This window comes from Triticum urartu, chromosome 6 (assembly GCF_003073215.2).
Source record: "Triticum urartu cultivar G1812 chromosome 6, Tu2.1, whole genome shotgun sequence".
NCBI lineage: Eukaryota > Viridiplantae > Streptophyta > Magnoliopsida > Poales > Poaceae > Triticum > Triticum urartu.
The window spans coordinates 65313439-65332108 of NC_053027.1; the positions used below are offsets into that span (position 1 = coordinate 65313439).

The following is an 18670-nucleotide window of genomic DNA, read 5'->3' on the forward strand; positions in this document are numbered from 1 at the left end:
GTGGTTGGTACCAATCATTTTTTGTGATAGAAGCTTGGCATGCATTTTGTCAACTGTTGAAGAACAGAGGATTGTCCTAGGCAACTGCAGTTCTTTCAAATCTACCTTTTACTAGGGTTGTCCTGGATAGTCTACTATTGAAGAAGACATTTGTCTAATCATGGATCAGACTAGACCGGCGGACGTGCATAAGCAAGATAAGTGCGCACATGAACGCTTAGGAGGCGTGCCAATGGCACGCCCCAGCCACTAGTTTGGACAGAGGGTTTAATTGCTTGCTGCTTATCCCCATCACATGCCTAACTAGTAATGGAATCCTCACTGTTGGAAGCTCGCGTCAGTGTGCATGTGGATCATTTCCTTGCGAGCCTCGCCTGATTTGGCTGTGGAATTAGTACTACCGTTCAATGTGATGTTAGTACGTGATTGTGCTGTTCTGCTCTGTTCTGTTTGTGCTACTTAATTAATTGCTCATCCTGATGGAATTATTAATTGATGAATTGTTCATCTGTCAAATAATTGATGGATTTGCTTTGCTGGTTGAATAGATTGGAACGATTAGGTAGTATATGTACTCTACTAGGAGTACAACCATGTAGATAATTAAGCTACCTCGATCGCATCTCAGTGTTATGCTCTAGTTATGTAGCTTGAAAAAACTGATCGATCACAAACATCTAATGTTAATTATTGCTGACTTGCAGTTGAAGTTAAGTAGAATCAACTCACTGTAGAACAGGGTAAAAAGGCCCTAGTCTCCATTGTTGAGCATCCTGTCCTCTTTCCCATTCACTGCTCCTTGTTTTTTTTGGGTTCTTTCGTGCCTTGCAGACAACTTTGGCCTACACCAACCAACCACCAGAAAGAGAAAGATTCAGATAGAGGATAAAGCCAAGTAAAGCAGCCAGGCGAAAGTTATCAGGTTTGGCTTTGGCTTTACAAAGAAACATGCTTTGTTGTTGAGAGAGGGTGGGAGGGATATGATGCTTTGCTGTCTGTGATCAGTTCAGCATCAAATGTGAGGGAAGTAAGGTAAAGTAAAGCAAGCAGTTTAGGATCAAATGTGAAAGACTATATAATCCATTTTCATTTAACATCCTCAATCATACATTTACATTGAACAGGATTGTCAACCAGTTTTTGGCCACTTTATTACATAGTTATAGGTGGTATTGAAATGCTGGCTGCAACGTTGACCAATCACAAGCCTAGCTACAATCACCACACGTACACACAACGTTATACATAGACAGGAAGAGGCACACACACGATCAACAAATTACAAATTTACATCAACTGTAGGGACACCACGCGCACATGTTATAAACCTCATAATTGACTTCCAACAGCTCCCCTTGTTGATGCACGGACCTTCATCTAGGATAGGATATCAACCACAATAGGGACTGTTGGGGAACGTAGTAATTTCATAAAAATCCTACGCACACGCAAGATCATGGTGATGCACAGCAATGAGAGGGGAGAGTGTTATCCACGTACCCTCGTAGACCGAAAGCGGTAGCGTTAGCACAACGCGGTTGATGTAGTCGCACGTCTTCACGATCCGACCGATCAATTACCAAACGCACAGCACCTCCGAGTTCAGCACACGTTCAGCCCGATGACGTCCCTCGAACTCTGATCCAGCCGAGTGTTGAGGGAGAGTTTCGTCAGCACGACGGCGTGGTGACGATTTTGATGTTCTGCCGATGCAGGGCTTCGCCTAAGCACCGCTACAGTATTATCGAGGTGGACTATGGTGGAGGGGGGCACCGCACACGGCTAAAAGATCAACTTGATCAATTGTTGTTTCTATGGGGTGCCCCCCTGCCCCCGTATATAAAGGAGCAAGGGGGGTGCGGTCGGCCATGGAGAGGGCGCGCCAGGAGGAGTCCTACTCCCACCGGGAGTAGGACTCTCCCCCCCCTTTCCTAGTTGGAATAGGATTCGGGAGGGGGAAAGAGGAGGGAGAGAAGGAAAGGGGGGCGCCGCCACCCTCTCCTTGTCCTATTCAAACTAGGGGGGAGGGGCGCGCGGCCCAGCCCTGGCCGCCTCTCCTCTTCTCCATAAAGGCCCACTAAGGCCCATTTACCTCCCGGGGGTTCCGGTAACCTCCCAGTACTCCGGTAAAATCCCGATTTCACCCGGAACACTTCCGATATCCAAACATAGGCTTCCAATATATCAATCTTCATGTCTCGACCATTTTGAGACTCCTCCTCATGTCCGTGATCAAATCCGGGACTCCGAACAACCTTCGGTACATCAAAACATATAAACTCATAATATAACTATCATCGTAACGTTAAGCATGCGGACCCTACGGGTTCAAGAACTATGTAGACATGACCGAGACACGTCTCTGGTCAATAGCCAATAGCGGAACCTAGATGCTCATATTGGCTCCTACATATTCTACGAAGATCTTTATCGGTCAAACCGCATAACAACATACGTTGTTCCCTTTGTCATCGGTACGTTACATTCCCGAGATTTGATCATCGGTATCTCAATACCTAGTTCAATCTCGTTACCAGAAAGTCTCTTTACTCGTTCTATAATACATCATCCCGCAACTAACTCATTAATTGCAATGCTTGCAAGGCTTAAGTGATGTGCATTACCGAGAGGGCCTAGAGATACCTCTCCGACAATCGGAGTGACAAATCCTAATCTCGAAATACGCCAACCCAACAAGTACCTTTGGAGACACCTGTAGAGCACCTTTATAATCACCCAGTTACATTGTGATGTTTGGTAGCACACAAAGTGTTCCTCCAGTAAACGGGAGTTGCATAATCTCATAGTCATAGGAACATGTATAAGTCATGAAGAAAGCAATAGCAACATACTAAACGATTGGGTGCTAAGCTAACGGAATGTGTCATGTCAATCACATCATTCTCCTAATGATGTGACCCCGTTAATCAAATGACAACTTGTTGGAAATATGCCCTAGAGGAAATAATAAAATGGTTATTATTATATTTCTTTGTTCATGATAATTGTCTATAACTCATGCTATAATTGTGTTATCCGGAAATCGTAATACATGTGTGAATACATAGACCACAACACGTCCCTAGTGAGCCTCTGGTTGACTAGATCGTTGATCAAAAGATAGTCATGGTTTCCTGACTATGGACATTGGATGTCATTGATAACGGGATCACATCATTAGGAGAATGATGTGATGGACAAGACCCAATCCTAAGCACAGCTCAAAGATCGTGTAGTTCGTTTGCTATAGCTTTTCCGAATGTCAAGTATCATTTCCTTAGACCATGAGATTGTGCAACTCCCGGATATCGTAGGAGTGCTTTCAGTGTGCCAAACGTCATAACGTAACTGGGTGACTATAAAGGTACACTATGGGTATCTCCGAAAGTGTCTGTTGGGTTGGCACGAATCGAGACTGGGATTTGTCACTCCGTATGACGGAGAGGTATCTCTGGGCCCACTCGGTAATGCATCATCATAATGAGCTCAATGTGACCAAGTGGTTGTTCACGGGATCATGCATTACGGTACGAGTAAAGTGACTTGCCGGTAATGAGATTGAACGAGGTATTGGGATACCGATGATTGGGTCTCGGGCAAATAACGTACCGATTGACAAAGGGAATTGTATACGGGATTGATCGAATCCTCAACATCGTGGTTCATCCGATGAGATCATCGAGGAGCATGTGGGAGCCAACATGGGTATCCAGATCCCGCTGTTGGTTATTGACCGCAGAGTCGTCTCGGTCATGTCTGCGTGTCTCCCGAACCCGTAGGGTCTACACACTTAAGGTTCGGTGACACTAGGGTTGTTGAGATATTAGTATACGGTAACCCGAAAGTTGTTCGGAGTCCCGGATGAGATCCCGGACGTCGCGAGGAGTTCTGGAATGGTCCGGAGGTGAAGATTTATATATAGGAAGTCAATTTTCGGCCATTGGGAAAGTTTCGGGGGTAATCGGTATTGTACCGGGACCACCGGAAGGGTCCCGGGGTCCACCGGGTGGGGCCACCTATCCCGGAGGGCCCCATGGGCTGAAGTGGGAGGGGAAGCAGCCCCTAGTGGGCTGGTGCGCCCCCCATGGGCCTCCCCTGCGCCTAGGGTTGGAAACCCTAGGGGTGGGGGTGCCCCACTTGGCTTGGGGGGCACTCCACCCCCCTTGGCCGCCGCCCCCCCTAAGGGTCCTATATATTGTGGGGGGGAGGGAGGGAAGCCGCACCCTAGCCCCTGGCGCCTCCCTCTCCCTCCCGTGACACTCCTCCCTCTCCCTGAGCTTGGCGAAGCCCTGCCGAGATCACCGTTGCTTCCACCACCACGCCGTCGTGCTGTTGGATCTTCATCAACCTCTCCTTCCCCCTTGCTGGATCAAGTTGGAGGAGACGTCTTCCCAACCATATGTGTGTTGAATGCGGAGGTGCCGTCTATTCGGCGCTAGGTCATCGGTGATTTGGATCACGACGAGTACGACTCCATCAACCCCGTTCTCTTGAACGCTTCCGCTCGCGATCTACAAGGGTATGTAGATGTACTCTCCTCTCCCTCGTTGCTAGATGACTCCATAGATTGATCTTGGTGATGCGTAGAAAATTTTAAAATTCTGCTACGTTCCCCAACAGTGGCATCATGAGCCAGGTTTATGCGTAGTTTCTATGCACAAGTAGAACACAAAGCAGTTGTGGGCGTGGATATTGTCAGTTTGCTTGCCGTTACTAGTCTTATCTTGATTCGGCGGCATCGTGGGATGAAGCGGCCCGGACCGACCTTACACGTATACTTACGTGAGACTGGTTCCACCGATTGACATGCACTAGTTGCATAAGGTGGCTAGCGGGTGTCTGTCTCTCCCACTTTAGTCGGATTGGATTCGATGAAAAGGGTCCTTATGAAGGGTAAATAGAAATTGGCATATCACGTTGTGGTTTTGGCGTAGGTAAGAAACGTTCTTGCTAGAAACCTATAGCAGCCACGTAAAAACCTATAGCAACAACAATTAGAGGACGTCTAACTTGTTTTTGCAGCATGTGTCGTGTGATGTGATATGGCCAAAAGGATGTGATGAATGATATATGTGATGTATGAGATTGATCATGTTCTTGTAATAGGAATCACGACTTGCATGTCGATGAGTATGACAACCGGCAGGAGCCATAGGAGTTATGTTAATTTATTTATGACATGCGTGTCAACATAAATGTCATGTAATTACTTGACTTTATTGCTAAAGCGTTAGCCATAGTAGTAGAAGTAATAGATGATGATACAACTTCAAGAAGACACGACGATGGAGATCATGATGATGGAGATCATGGTGTCATGCCGGTGACAACGATGATCATGAAGCCCCGAAGATGGAGATCAAAAGGAGCAAATGATATTGGCCATATCATGTCACTATTTGATTGCATGTGATGTTTATCATGTTTTGCATCTTATTTGCTTAGAACGAAGGTAGCTTAAATAAGATGATCCCTCGTAATAATTTCAAGAAAGTGTTCCCCCTAACTGTGCACCGTTGCGAAGGTTCGTTGTTTCGAAGCACCACGTGATGATCAGCTGTGATAGATTCTAACGTTCGAATACAACGGGTGTAAGCCAGATTTACACACGCGATACACTTAGGTTGACTTGACGAGCCTAGCATGTACAGACATGGCCTCAGAACACGGAAGACCGAAAGGTCGAGCATGAGTTGTATAGAAGATACGATCAACATGAAGATGTTCACCGATGTTGACTAGTCCGTCTCACGTGATGATCGGACACGGCCTAGTTGACTTGGATCATGTTTCACTTAGATGACTGGAGGGATGTCTATCTGAGTGGGAGTTCATTGAATAATTTGATTAGATGAACTTAATTATCATGAAATTAGTCTAAAATCTTTACAATATGTCTTGTAGATCAAATGGCCCACGTTGTCCTCAACTTCAACGCGTTCCTAGAGAAAACCAAGCTGAAAGATGATGGCAACAACTATACGGACTGGGTCCGGAACCTGAGGATCATCCTCATAGCTGCCAAGAAAGATTATGTCCTAGAAGCACCGCTAGGTGACGCACCCATCCCAGAGAACCAAGACGTTATGAACGCTTGGCAGTCACGTGCTGATGATTACTCCCTCGTTCAGTGCGGCATGCTTTACAGCTTAGAACCGGGGCTCCAAAAGCGTTTTGAGAGACACGGAGCATATGAGATGTTCGAAGAGCTGAAAATGGTTTTCCAAGCTCATGCCCGGGTCGAGAGATATGAAGTCTCCGACAAGTTCTTCAGTTGTAAGATGGAGGAAAATAGTTCTGTCAGTGAGCACACTCAAAATGTCTGGGTTGCATAACCGCTTGACTCAGCTGGGAGTTAATCTCCCGGATGACGCGGTCATTGACAGAATCCTTCAGTCGCTCCCACTGAGCTACAAGAGCTTTGTGATGAACTTCAATATGCAGGGGATGGAAAAGACCATTCCTGAGGTATATTCAATGCTAAAATCAGCGGAGGTGCAAATCAAAAAGGAACATCAAGTGTTGATGGTGAATAAAACCACTGAGTTTAAGAAAGGCAAGGGTAAGAAGAACTTCAAGAAGGACGGCAAGGGAGTTGCCGCGCCCGGTAAGCAAGCTGCTGGGAAGAAGTCAAAGAATGGACCCAAGCCTGAGACTGAGTGTTTTTATTGCAAGGGAAGTGGTCACTGGAAGCGGAAACTGCCCCAAATACTTAGCGGACAAGAAGGCCGGCAACACTAAAGGTATATGTGATATACATGTAATTGATGTGTACCTTACCAGTACTCATAGTAGCTCCTGGGTATTTGATACCGGTGCGGTTGCTCACATTTGTAACTCAAAGCAGGAGCTGCGGAATAAGCGGAGACTGGCGAAGGACGAGGTGACGATGCGCGTCGGGAATGGTTCCAAGGTCGATGTGATCGCCGTCGGCATGCTGCCTCTAACCTTACCTATGGGATTAGTTTTAAACCTCAATAATTGTTATTTAGTGCCAGCTTTGAGCATGAACATTGTATCAGGATTTTTTAATTCGAGATGGATACTCATTTAAATCCGAGAATAATGGTTGTTCTATTTATATGAGAGATATGTTTTATGGTCATGCTCCGCTGGTGAATGGTTCATTCTTAATGAATCTCGAGCGTAATGTTACACATATTCATAGTGTGAATACCAAAATATGTAAGGTTGATAATGATAGTCCCACATACTTGTGGCACTGCCGCCTTGGTCACATAGGTGTCAAACGCATGAAGAAGATCCACGTAGATGGACTTTTGGAGTCTCTTGATTACGAATCATTTGACACGTGCGAACCATGCCTCATGGGTAAAATGACCAAGACTCCGTTCTCAGGAACAATGGAGTGAGCAACCAACTTATTGGAAATCATACATACTAATGTGTGCGGTCCAATGAGCGTTGAGGCTCGCGGTGGCTATCGTTATGTTCTCACCCTCAGTGATGACTTCAGTAGATATGGGTATGTCTACTTAATGAAACACAAGTCTGAGACCTTTGAAAAGTTCAAGGAATTTCAGAGTGAGGTTGAGAATCAACGTGACAGAAAAATCAAGTTCTTGTGATCAGATCGTGGGGGAGAATACTTGAGTCACGAATTTGGCACGCACTTAAGGAAATGTGGAATAGTTTCACGACTCACGCCGCCTGGAACACCTCAGTGTAATGGTGTGTCCGAACGTCGTAATCGCACTCTATTGGATATGGTGCGATCTATGATGTCTCTTACCGAACTACCACTGTCATTTTGGGGCTATGCTTTAGAGACTGCCGCATTCACTTTAAATAGGACTCTGTCGAAATCCGTTGAGACGACACCGTATGAATTATGGTTTGGGAAGAAACCTAAGCTGTCGTTTCTGAAAGTTTGGGGATGCGATGCTTATGTCAAGAAACTTCAACCTGAAAAGCTCGAAGCCAAATCAGAAAAATGCGTCTTCATAGGATACCCTAAAGAAACTATTGGGTATACCTTCTACCTCAGATCCGAAGGCAAGATCTTTGTTGCCAAGAATGGATCCTTTCTAGAGAAAGAGTTTCTCTCGAAAGAAATAAGTGGGAGGAAAGTAGAACTTGATGAAGTATTACCTCTTGAACAGGGGAGTGGCGCAGCTCAGGAAATTTTTCCTGAGGTGCCTGCACCGACTAGAGAGGAAGTTAATGATGATGATCATGAAACTTCAGATCAAGTTGCTACTGAACTTCGTAGGTCCACAAGGACACGTTCCGCACCAGAGTGGTACGACAACCCTGTCTTTGAAATCATGTTGTTAGACAACGGTGAACCTTCGAACTATGAAGAAGCGATGGCAGGCCCAGATTCCGACAAATGGCTGGAAGCCATGAAATCCAAGATAGGATCCATGTATGAAAACGAAGTATGGACTTTGACTGACTTGCCCGATGATCGGCGAGCCATAGAAAATAAATGGATCTTTAAGAAGAAGATAGACGCGGATGGTAATGTGACCATCTATAAAGCTTGGCTTGTCGCTAAGGGTTATCGACAAGTTCAAGGGGTTGACTACGATGAGACTTTCTCACCCGTAGCAAAGCTGAAGTCCGTCCGAATCATGTTAGCAATTGTCGCATTCTATGATTATGAGATATGGCAAATGGAAGTCAAAACGGCATTCCTTAATGGTTTCCTTAAGGAAGAATTGTATATGATGCAGCCGGAAGGTTTTGTCGATCCTAAGAATGATGACAAGGGGTGCAAGCTCCAACGCTCGATTTATGGGTTGGTGCAAGCATCTCGGAGTTGGAACATTCGTTTTGATGAGATGATCAAAGCGTTTGGGTTTACGCAAACTTATGGAGAAGCTTGCATTTACAAGAAAGTGAGTGGGAGCTCTGTAGCATTTCTCATATTGTATGTGGATGACATATTGTTGATGGGAAATGATATAGAATTCTTGGAAAGCATAAAGGCCTACTTGAACAAGTGTTTTTCAACGAAGGATCTTGGAGAAGCTGCTTACATATTAGGCATCAAGATCTATAGAGATAGATCGAGACGCCTCATTGGTCTTTCACAGAGTACGTACCTTGACAAGATATTGAAGAAGTTCAATATGGATCAGTCAAAGAAGGGGTTCTTGCCTGTATTGCAAGGTACGAGATTGAGCACGGCTCAATGCCCGACCATGGCAGAAGATAGAGAAAAGATGAGTGTCGTCCCCTATGCCTCGGCCATAGGGTCTATCATGTATGCTATGCTGTGTACCAGACCGGATGTAAACCTTGCCGTAAGTTTGGTAGGAAGGTACCAAAGTAATCCCGGCATGGAACACTGGACAGCGGTCAAGAATATCCTGAAGTACCTGAAGAGGACTAAGGATATCTTTCTCGTTTATGGAGGTGACGAAGAGCTCGTCATAAAGGGTTACGTCGATGCTAGCTTCGACACAGATCTGGATGACTCTAAGTCACAAACCAGATACGTGTATATTTTGAATGGTGGGGCAGTAAGCTGGTGCAGTTGCAAGCAAAGCGTTGTGGCGGGATCTACATGTCAAGTAGAGTACATGGCAGCCTCGGAGGCAACACAAGAAGCAATCTGGGTGAAGGAGTTCATCACCGACCTAGGAGTCATTCCCAATGCATCGGGCCCGATGACTCTCTTCTGTGACAACACTAGAGCTATTGCCCTTGCCAAGGAGCCCAGGTTTCACAGGAAGACCAGGCATATCAAGCGTCGCTTCAACTCCATTCGTGAAAGTGTTCAAAATGGAGACATAGATATTTGTCAAGTACATATGGACCTGAATGTGGCAGATCCATTGACTAAACCTCTCCCTAGAGCAAAACATGATCAACACCAGAACTGCATGGGTGTTCGATTCATCACAATGTAACTAGACTATTGACTCAAGTGCAAGTGGGAGACTGTTGGAAATATGCCCTAGAGGCAATAATAAAATGGTTATTATTATATTTCTTTGTTCATGATAATTGTCTATTATTCATGCTATAATTGTGTTATCCGGAAATCGTAATACATGTGTGAATACATAGACCACAACACGTCCCTAGTGAGCCTCTAGTTGACTAGCTCGTTGATCAAAAGATAGCCATGGTTTCCTGACTATGGGCATTGGATGTCATTGATAACGGGATCACATCATTAGGAGAATGATGTGATGGACAAGACCCAATCCTAAGCATAGCTTAAAGATCGTGTAGTTCGTTTGCTATAGCTTTTCCGAATGTCAAGTATCATTTCCTTAGACCATGAGATTGTGCAACTCCCGGATACCGTAGGAGTGCTATGAGTGTGCCAAACGTCACAACGTAACTGGGTGACTATAAAGGTACACTACGGGTATCTCCGAAAGTGTCTGTTGGGTTGGCACGAATCGAGACTGGGATTTGTCACTCCGTATGACGGAGAGGTATCTCTGGGCCCACTCGGTAATGCATCATCATAATGAGCTCAATGTGACCAAGTGGTTGTTCACGGGATCATGCATTACGGTACGAGTAAAGTGACTTGTCGGTAACGAGATTGAACGAGGTATTGGGATACCGACGATCGGGTCTCGGGCAAGTAACGTACCGATTGACAAAGGGAATTGTATACGGGATTGATCGAATCCTCGACATCGTGGTTCATCCGATGAGATCATCGAGGAGCATGTGGGAGCCAACATGGGTATCCAGATCCCTCTGTTGGTTATTGACCGGAGAGTCGTCTCGGTCATGTCTGTGTGTCTCCCGAACCCGTAGGGTCTACACACTTAAGGTTCGGTGACGCTAGGGTTGTTGACATATTAGTATACGGTAACCCGAAAGTTGTTCGGAGTCTTGAATGAGATCCCGGACGTCACGAGGAGTTCCGGAATGGTCCGGAGGTGAAGATTTATATATAGGAAGTCAATTTTCGGCCATCGGAAAAGTTTCGGGGGTAATCGGTATTGAACCGGGACCACCGGAAGGGTCCCGGGGTCCACCGGGTGGGGCCACCTATCCCGGAGGGACCCATGGGCTGAAGTGGGAGGGGAACCAGCCCCTAGTGGGCTGGTGCGCTCCCCCCATGGACCTCCCCTGCGCCTAGGGATGGAAACCCTAGGGGTGGGGGCGCCCCACTTGGCTTGGGGGGCACTCCACCCCCCTTGGCCGCCGCCCCCCTTGGAGATTGCATCTCCTAGGGCCTCCGCCCACCCTAGGGGTCCTATATATAGTGGGGGGAGGGAGGGCAGCCACACCCTAGCCCCTGGTGCCTCCCTCTCCCTCCCATGACTCTCCTCCCTCTCCCTGAGCTTGGCGAAGCCCTGCCGAGATCACCGTTGCTTCCACCACCACGCCGTCGTGCTGCTGGATCTTCATCAACCTCTCCTTCCCCCTTGCTGGATCAAGTTGGAGGAGACGTCTTCCCAACCGTACATGTGTTGAACGCGGAGGTGCCGTCTGTTCGGCGCTAGGTCATCGGTGATTTGGATCACGACGAGTACGACTCCATCAACCCCGTTCTCTTGAACGCTTCCGCTCGCGATCTACAAAGGTATGTAGATGTACTCTCCTCTCCCTCGTTTCTAGATGACTCTATAGATTGATCTTGGTGATGCGTTGAAAATTTTAAAATTCGGCTACGTTCCCCAACACAACTCATGTCTATGGTTAGGAAACATAACCATCTTTGATCAACGAGCTAGTCAAGTAGAGGCATACTAGTGACAATCTGTTTGTCTATGTATTCACACATGTATTATGTTTCTGGTTAATACAATTCTAGCATGAATAATAAACATTTATCATGATATAAGGAAATAAATAATAACTTTATTATTGCCTCTAGGGCATATTTCCTTCAGTCTCCCACTTGCACTAGAGTCAATAATCTAGATTACATAGTAATGATTCTAACACCCATGGAGCCTTGGTGCTGATCATGTTTTGCTCGTGGAAGAGGCTTAGTCAATGGGTCTGCAACATTCAGATCCGTATGTATCTTGCAAATTTCTATGTCTCCCACCTGGACTAAATCCCGGATGGAATTGAAGCGTCTCTTGATGTGCTTGGTTCTCTTGTGAAATCTGGATGCCTTCGCCAAGGCAATTGCACCAGTATTGTCACAAAAGATTTTCATTGGACCCGATGCACTAGGTATTACACCTAGATCGGATATGAAATCCTTCATCCAGACTCCTTCATTTTCTGCTTCCGAAGCAGCTATGTACTCCGCTTCACATGTAGATCCCGCCACAACGCTTTGTTTAGAACTGCACCAACTGACAGCTCCACCGTTCAATGTAAACACGTATCCGGTTTGCGATTTAGAATCGTCCGGATCAGTGTCAAAGCTTGCATCAACATAACCGTTTACGATGAGCTCTTTGTCACCTCCATATACGAGAAACATATCCTTAGTCCTTTTCAGGTATTTCAGGATGTTCTTGACCGCTGTCCAGTGATCCACTCCTGGATTACTTTGGTACCTCCCTGCTAGACTTATAGCAAGGCACACATCAGGTCTGGTACACAACATTGCATACATGATAGAGCCTATGGCTGAAGCATAGGGAACATCTTTCATTTTCTCTCTATCTTCTACAGTGGTCGGGCATTGAGTCTTACTAAACTTCACACCTTGTAACACAGGCAAGAACCCTTTCTTTGCTTGATCCATTTTGAACTTCTTCAAAACTTTGTCAAGGTATGTGCTTTGTGAAAGTCCAATTAAGCATCTTGATCTATCTCTATAGATCTTGATGCCCAATATATAAGCAGCTTCACCGAGGTATTTCATTGAAAAACTCTTATTCAAGTATCCCTTTATGCTATCTAGAAATTCTATATCATTTCCAATCAACAATATGTCATCCACATATAATATTAGAAATTCTATAGAGCTCCCACTCACTTTCTTGTAAATACAGGCTTCTCCAAAAGTCTGTATAAAACCAAATGCTTTGATCACACTATCAAAGTGTTTATTCCAACTCCGAGAGGGTTGCACCAGTCCATAAATAGATCGCTGGAGCTTACACACTTTGTTAGCTCCCTTTGGATCGACAAAACCTTCTGGTTGCATCATATACAACTCTTCTTCCAGAAATCCATTCAGGAATGCAGTTTTGACATCCATTTGCCAAATTTCATAATCATAAAATGCGGCAATTGCTAACATGATTCGGACAGACTTAAGCATCTCTACGGGTGAGAAAGTCTCATCGTAGTCAATCCCTTGAACTTGTCAAAAACCTTTCGCAACAAGTCGAGCTTTGTAGATAGTAACATTACCGTCAGCGTCAGTCTTCTTCTTGAAGATCCATTTATTCTCAATTGCTTGCCAATCGACGGGCAAGTCAACCAAAGTCCATACTTTGTTCTCATACATGGATCCCATCTCAGATTTCATGGCCTCAAGCCATTTTGCGGAATCTGGGCTCACCATCGTTTTTTCATAGTTCGTAGGCTCATCATGATCTAGTAGCATGACTTCCAGAACAGGATTACCGTATCACTCTGGTGCGGATCTTACTCTGGCTGACCTACGAGGTTCAGTAGTAACTTGATCTGAAGTTCCATGATCATCATCATTAACTTCCTCACTAATTGGTGTAGGCGTCACAAAAACTGGTTTCTGTGATGAATTACTTTCCAATAGAGGAGCAGGTATAGTTACCTCATCAAGTTCCATTTTCCTCCCACTCACTTCTTTCGAGAGAAACTCCTTCTCTAGAAAGGATCCATTCTTAGCAACGAATGTCTTGCCTTCAGATCTGTGATAGAAGGTGTACCCAACAGTTTCCTTTGGGTATCCTATGAAGACACATTTCTCCGATTTGGGTTCGAGCTTATCAAGTTCAAGCTTTTTCACATAAGCATCGCAGCCCCAAACTTTTAGAAATGACAACTTTGGTTTCTTTCCAAAACACAGTTCATAAGGCGTCGTCTCAATGGATTTCGATGGTGCCCTATTAACGTGAATGCGGTCGTCTCTAAAGCATGACCCCAAAATGATAGCGGTAAATCTGTAAGAGACATCATAGATCGCACCATATCTAGTAAAGTACGATTATGACGTTCGGACACACCACTACGCTGTGGTGTTCCCGGTGGCGTGAGTTGCGAAACTATTCCGCATTGTTTCAAATGTAGACCAAACTCGTAACTCAAATATTCTCCTCCACGATCAGATCGTAGAAACTTTATTTTCTTGTTACGATGATTTTCAACTTCACTCTGAAATTCTTTGAACTTTTCAAATGTTTCAGACTTATGCTTCACTAAGTAGATATACCCATTGATGTCTACTACACAACCTTTTTCTTGTAGGCATTGTTGGGCCTCCAAGTGCAGAGGTTTGTAGGACAGTAGCAAATTTCCCTCAAGTGGATGACCTAAGGTTTATCAATCCGTGGGAGGCGTAGGATGAAGATGGTCTCTCTCAAGCAACCCTGCAACCAAATAACAAAGAGTCTCTTGTGTCCCCAACACACCCAATACAATGGTAAATTGTATAGGTGCACTAGTTCGGCGAAGAGATGGTGAAACAAGTGGTATATGGATGGTAGATAATAGTTTTTTTAATCTGAAAATATAAAAACAGCAAGGTAACTAATGATAAAAGTGAGTGTAAACGGTATTGCAATGTGTTGAAACAAGGCCTAGGGTTCATACATTCACTAGTGCAAGTCCTCTCAACAATACTAACATAATTGGATCACATAACTATCCCTCAGCATGCAACAAAGAGTCACTCCAAAGTCACTAATAGAGGAGAACGAACGAAGAGATTATGGTAGGGTACGAAACCACCTCAAAGTTATTCTTTCCAATCAATCCGTTGGGCTATTCCTATAAGTGTCACAAACAGACCTAGAGTTCGTACTACAATAACACCTTAAGACACAAATCAACCAAAACCCTAATGTCTCCTAGATACTCCAATGTCACCTCAAGTATCCGTGGGTATGATTATACGATATGCGTCACACAATCTCAGATTCATCTATTCAACCAACACATAGAACCTCAAAGAGTGCCCCAAAGTTTCTACCGGAGAATCACGACGAAAACATGTGCCAACCCCTATGCATAGGTTCATGGGCAGAACCCGCAAGTTGATCACCAAAACATACATCAAGTGAATCACGTGATATCCCATTGTCACCACAGATATCCACGGCAAGACATACATCAAGGGTTCTCAAATCTTTAAAGACTCAATCCGATAAGATAACTCCAAATGGAAAACTCAATTCATTACAAGAGAGTAGAGGGGGAGGAGAAACATAAGATCCAACTATAATAGCAAAGCTCGTGATATATCAAGATCATATCACCTCAAGAACACGAGAGAGAGAGATCAAACACATAGCTTCTGGTACATACCCTCAACCCCGAGGGAGAACTACTCCCTCCTCATCATGGAGAGCACCGGGATGATGAAGATGGCCACCGGAGAGGGATTGCCCCCTCCGGCCGGGTGCCGGAACGGGTCTAGATTGTCTTTCGGTGGCTACGGAGGCTTCTGGCGGCGGAACTCCCGATCTATTGTGCTCTCGGATGTTTTTAGGGTATATGGAGATATATAGGCGGAAGAAGTGCGTCAGGGGGGCCACGAGGGGCCCACGAGGGTGGAGGGCGCGCCCAGGGGGGTGGGCGCGCCCCCCTGCCTCATGGCCTCCTCGCAGATCCCCCGACGTGCACTCCAAGTCTTCTGGGCTTCTTTCCTTCCAAAAATGAGTTCCGTGAAGTTTCAGGTCAATTGGACACCATTTAATTTTCCTTTTCTTCGAAACCCTAAAACAGGGTAAAAACAGAAACTGGCACTAGGCTCTGGGTTAATAGGTTAGTCCCAAAAATGATCTAAAAGTGTATAATAAAGCCCATAAACATTCAAAACAGTAGATAATATAGCATGGAGCAATCAAAAATTATAGATACGTTGGAGACGTATCAGCATCCCCAAGCTTAATTCCTGCTCGTCCTCGAGTAGGTAAATGATAAAAACAGAATTTTTGATGCGGAGTGCTACTTGCCATAATTTCAATGTGATTCTTCTTAATTGTGGTATGAATATTCAGATCCATAAGATTCAAGAAAAAAGTTCATATTGACATAAAAATAATAATACTTCAAGCATACTAACTAAGCAATTATGTCTTCTCAAAATAACATGGCCAAAGAAAGCTTATCCCTACAAAATCATATAGTCTGGCTATGCTCTATCTTCACCACACAAAATATTTAAATCATGCACAACCCCGATGACAAGCCAAGCAATTGTTTCATACTTTTGATGTTCTCAAACTTTTTCAATCTTCATGCAATACATGAGCATGAGCCATGGACATAGCACTATAGGTGGAATGGAATGGTGGTTGTGGAGAAGACAAAAAGGGAGAAGATAGTCTCACATCGACTAGGCGTATCAACGGGCTATGGAGATGCCCATCAATAGATATCAATGTGAGTGAGTAGGGATTGCCATGCAACGGATGAACTAGAGCTATAAGTGTATGAAAGCTCAACAAAAGAAACTAGTGGGTGTGCATCCAACTTGCTTGCTCACGAAGACCTAGGGCATTTTGAGGAAGCCCATCATTGGAATATACAAGACAAGTTCTATAATGAAAGATTCCCACTAGTATATGAAAGTGACAACATAGGAGACTCTCTATCATGAAGATCATGGTGCTACTTTGAAGCACAAGTGTGGTAAAAGGATAGTAGCATTGCCCCTTCTCTCTTTTTCTCTCATTTTTTATTTTTTTATTTGGGACTTCTCCTTTTTTTATGGCCTCTTTTTTCTTTTTTTATTTGGGCTTCTTTGGCCTCTTTTATTTATTTATTTTCGTCTGGAGTCTCATCCCGACTTGTGGGGGAATCATAGTCTCCATCATCCTTTCCTCACTAGGACAATGCTCTAATAATGATGATCATCACACTTTTATTTACTTACAACTCGATACTTAGAACAAGATATGACTCTATATGAATGTCTCCGGCGGTGTACCGGGATGTGCAATGATGCATGAGTGACATGTATGAAAGAATTATGAACGGTGGCTTTGCCACAAATACAATTTTAACTACATGATCATGCTAAGAAGTATGACAATGATGAAGCGTGTCATAATAAACGGAACGGTGGAAAGTTGCATGGCAATATATCTCGGAATGGCTATGGAAATGCCATAATAGGTAGGTATGGTGGCTGTTTTGAGGAAGGTAAATGGTGGGTTTATGGTACCGGCGAAAGGTGCGCGGTACTAGAGAGGCTAGCAAGGGTGGAAGGGTGAGAGTGCGTATAATCCATGGACTCAACATTAGTCATAAAGAACTCATATACTTATTGCAAAAATCTACAAGTTATCAAAGCAAAGTATTACGCGCATGCTCCTAGGGGGATAGATTGGTAGGAAAATACCATCGCTCGTCCCCGACCGCCACTCATAAGGAAGACAATCAATAAATAAATCATGCTCCGACTTCATCACATAACGGTTCACCATACGTGCATACTACGGGAATCACAAACTTTAACACAAGTGTTTCTGAAATTCACAACTACTCAAGTAGCATGACTCTAATATCACCATCTTCATATCTCAAAACAATTATCAAGTATCAAACTTCTCATAGTATTCAACACACTAATAAGAGAGTTTTATTATTCTTGAATACCTAGCATATTAGGATTTTAAGCAAATTACCATGCTATTTAAGACTCTCAAAATAATCTAAGTGAAGCATGAGAGTTCATCTATTTCTTCAAAATAAAACTACCACCGTGCTCTAAAGGATATAAGTGAAGCACTAGAGCAAATGACAAACTACTCCGAAAGATATAAGTGAAGATCAATGAGTAGTCGAATAATTATGCAACAATGTGAAGACTCTCTAACATTTAATAGTTTCAGATCTTGGTATTCTATTCAAACAGCAAGCAAAACAAAATAAAATGACATCTAATAATAGCAAACATCATGTGAAGAAGCAAAAACTTAGGATCAACCAAAACTAACCGATAATTGTTGAAGAAGAAAGGTGGGATGCCAACCGGGGCAACCCCAAGCTTAGATGCTTGAGACTTCTTGAAATATTATCTTGGGGTGCCTTGGGCATCCCCAAGCTTGAGCTTTTGTGTCTCCTTAATTCCTCTCATATCACGGTCTCCCTAAATATCAAAAGCTTCATCCACACAAAACTCAACAAGGACTCGTGAGATAAGTTAGTATAAACCATTGCAAAAACCTTATCATACTCTACTGTAGCAAATCACTAAAATTATTATTCAACATTGCATACTGAATGCCTCTTCATATTTAATAGTCGTATCCTCAAATAGAATCATTAAAGAAGCAAACATATGCAAACAATGCAAACATAACAGCAATCTGCCTAAACAGGACAGTCTGTAAAGAATGCAGCAACATCCATACTTCCCTAGCTCCAAAAATTATGAAATAAAATTCCCGCTGTAGTAAATTTATCAGATATTAATATTAAAAAGGTTTCAACATTTTATCTCATTCTGAATTTTCTAGGGAATTATTGCAACAGCGGTAAACTTTCTGTTTTCAAACAGCAACATGTGGACTTGTAACATAGGCATAGTAAAGACTATCAATGCCACTTTTATTGAAATAAAAGATGAATACTATTGTTCTAAATAACAGAAAGAAAATCCTAA

At 44.0% G+C, this 18670-nt stretch overlaps 1 pseudogene; it reads right to left on the reverse strand.

Moving 5' to 3' along the window:
* Window positions 1-751: 751 nt before the first annotated feature.
* The window catches only part of LOC125516557, a 66984-nt pseudogene continuing 49065 nt past the window's right edge, over window positions 752-18670 (reverse strand).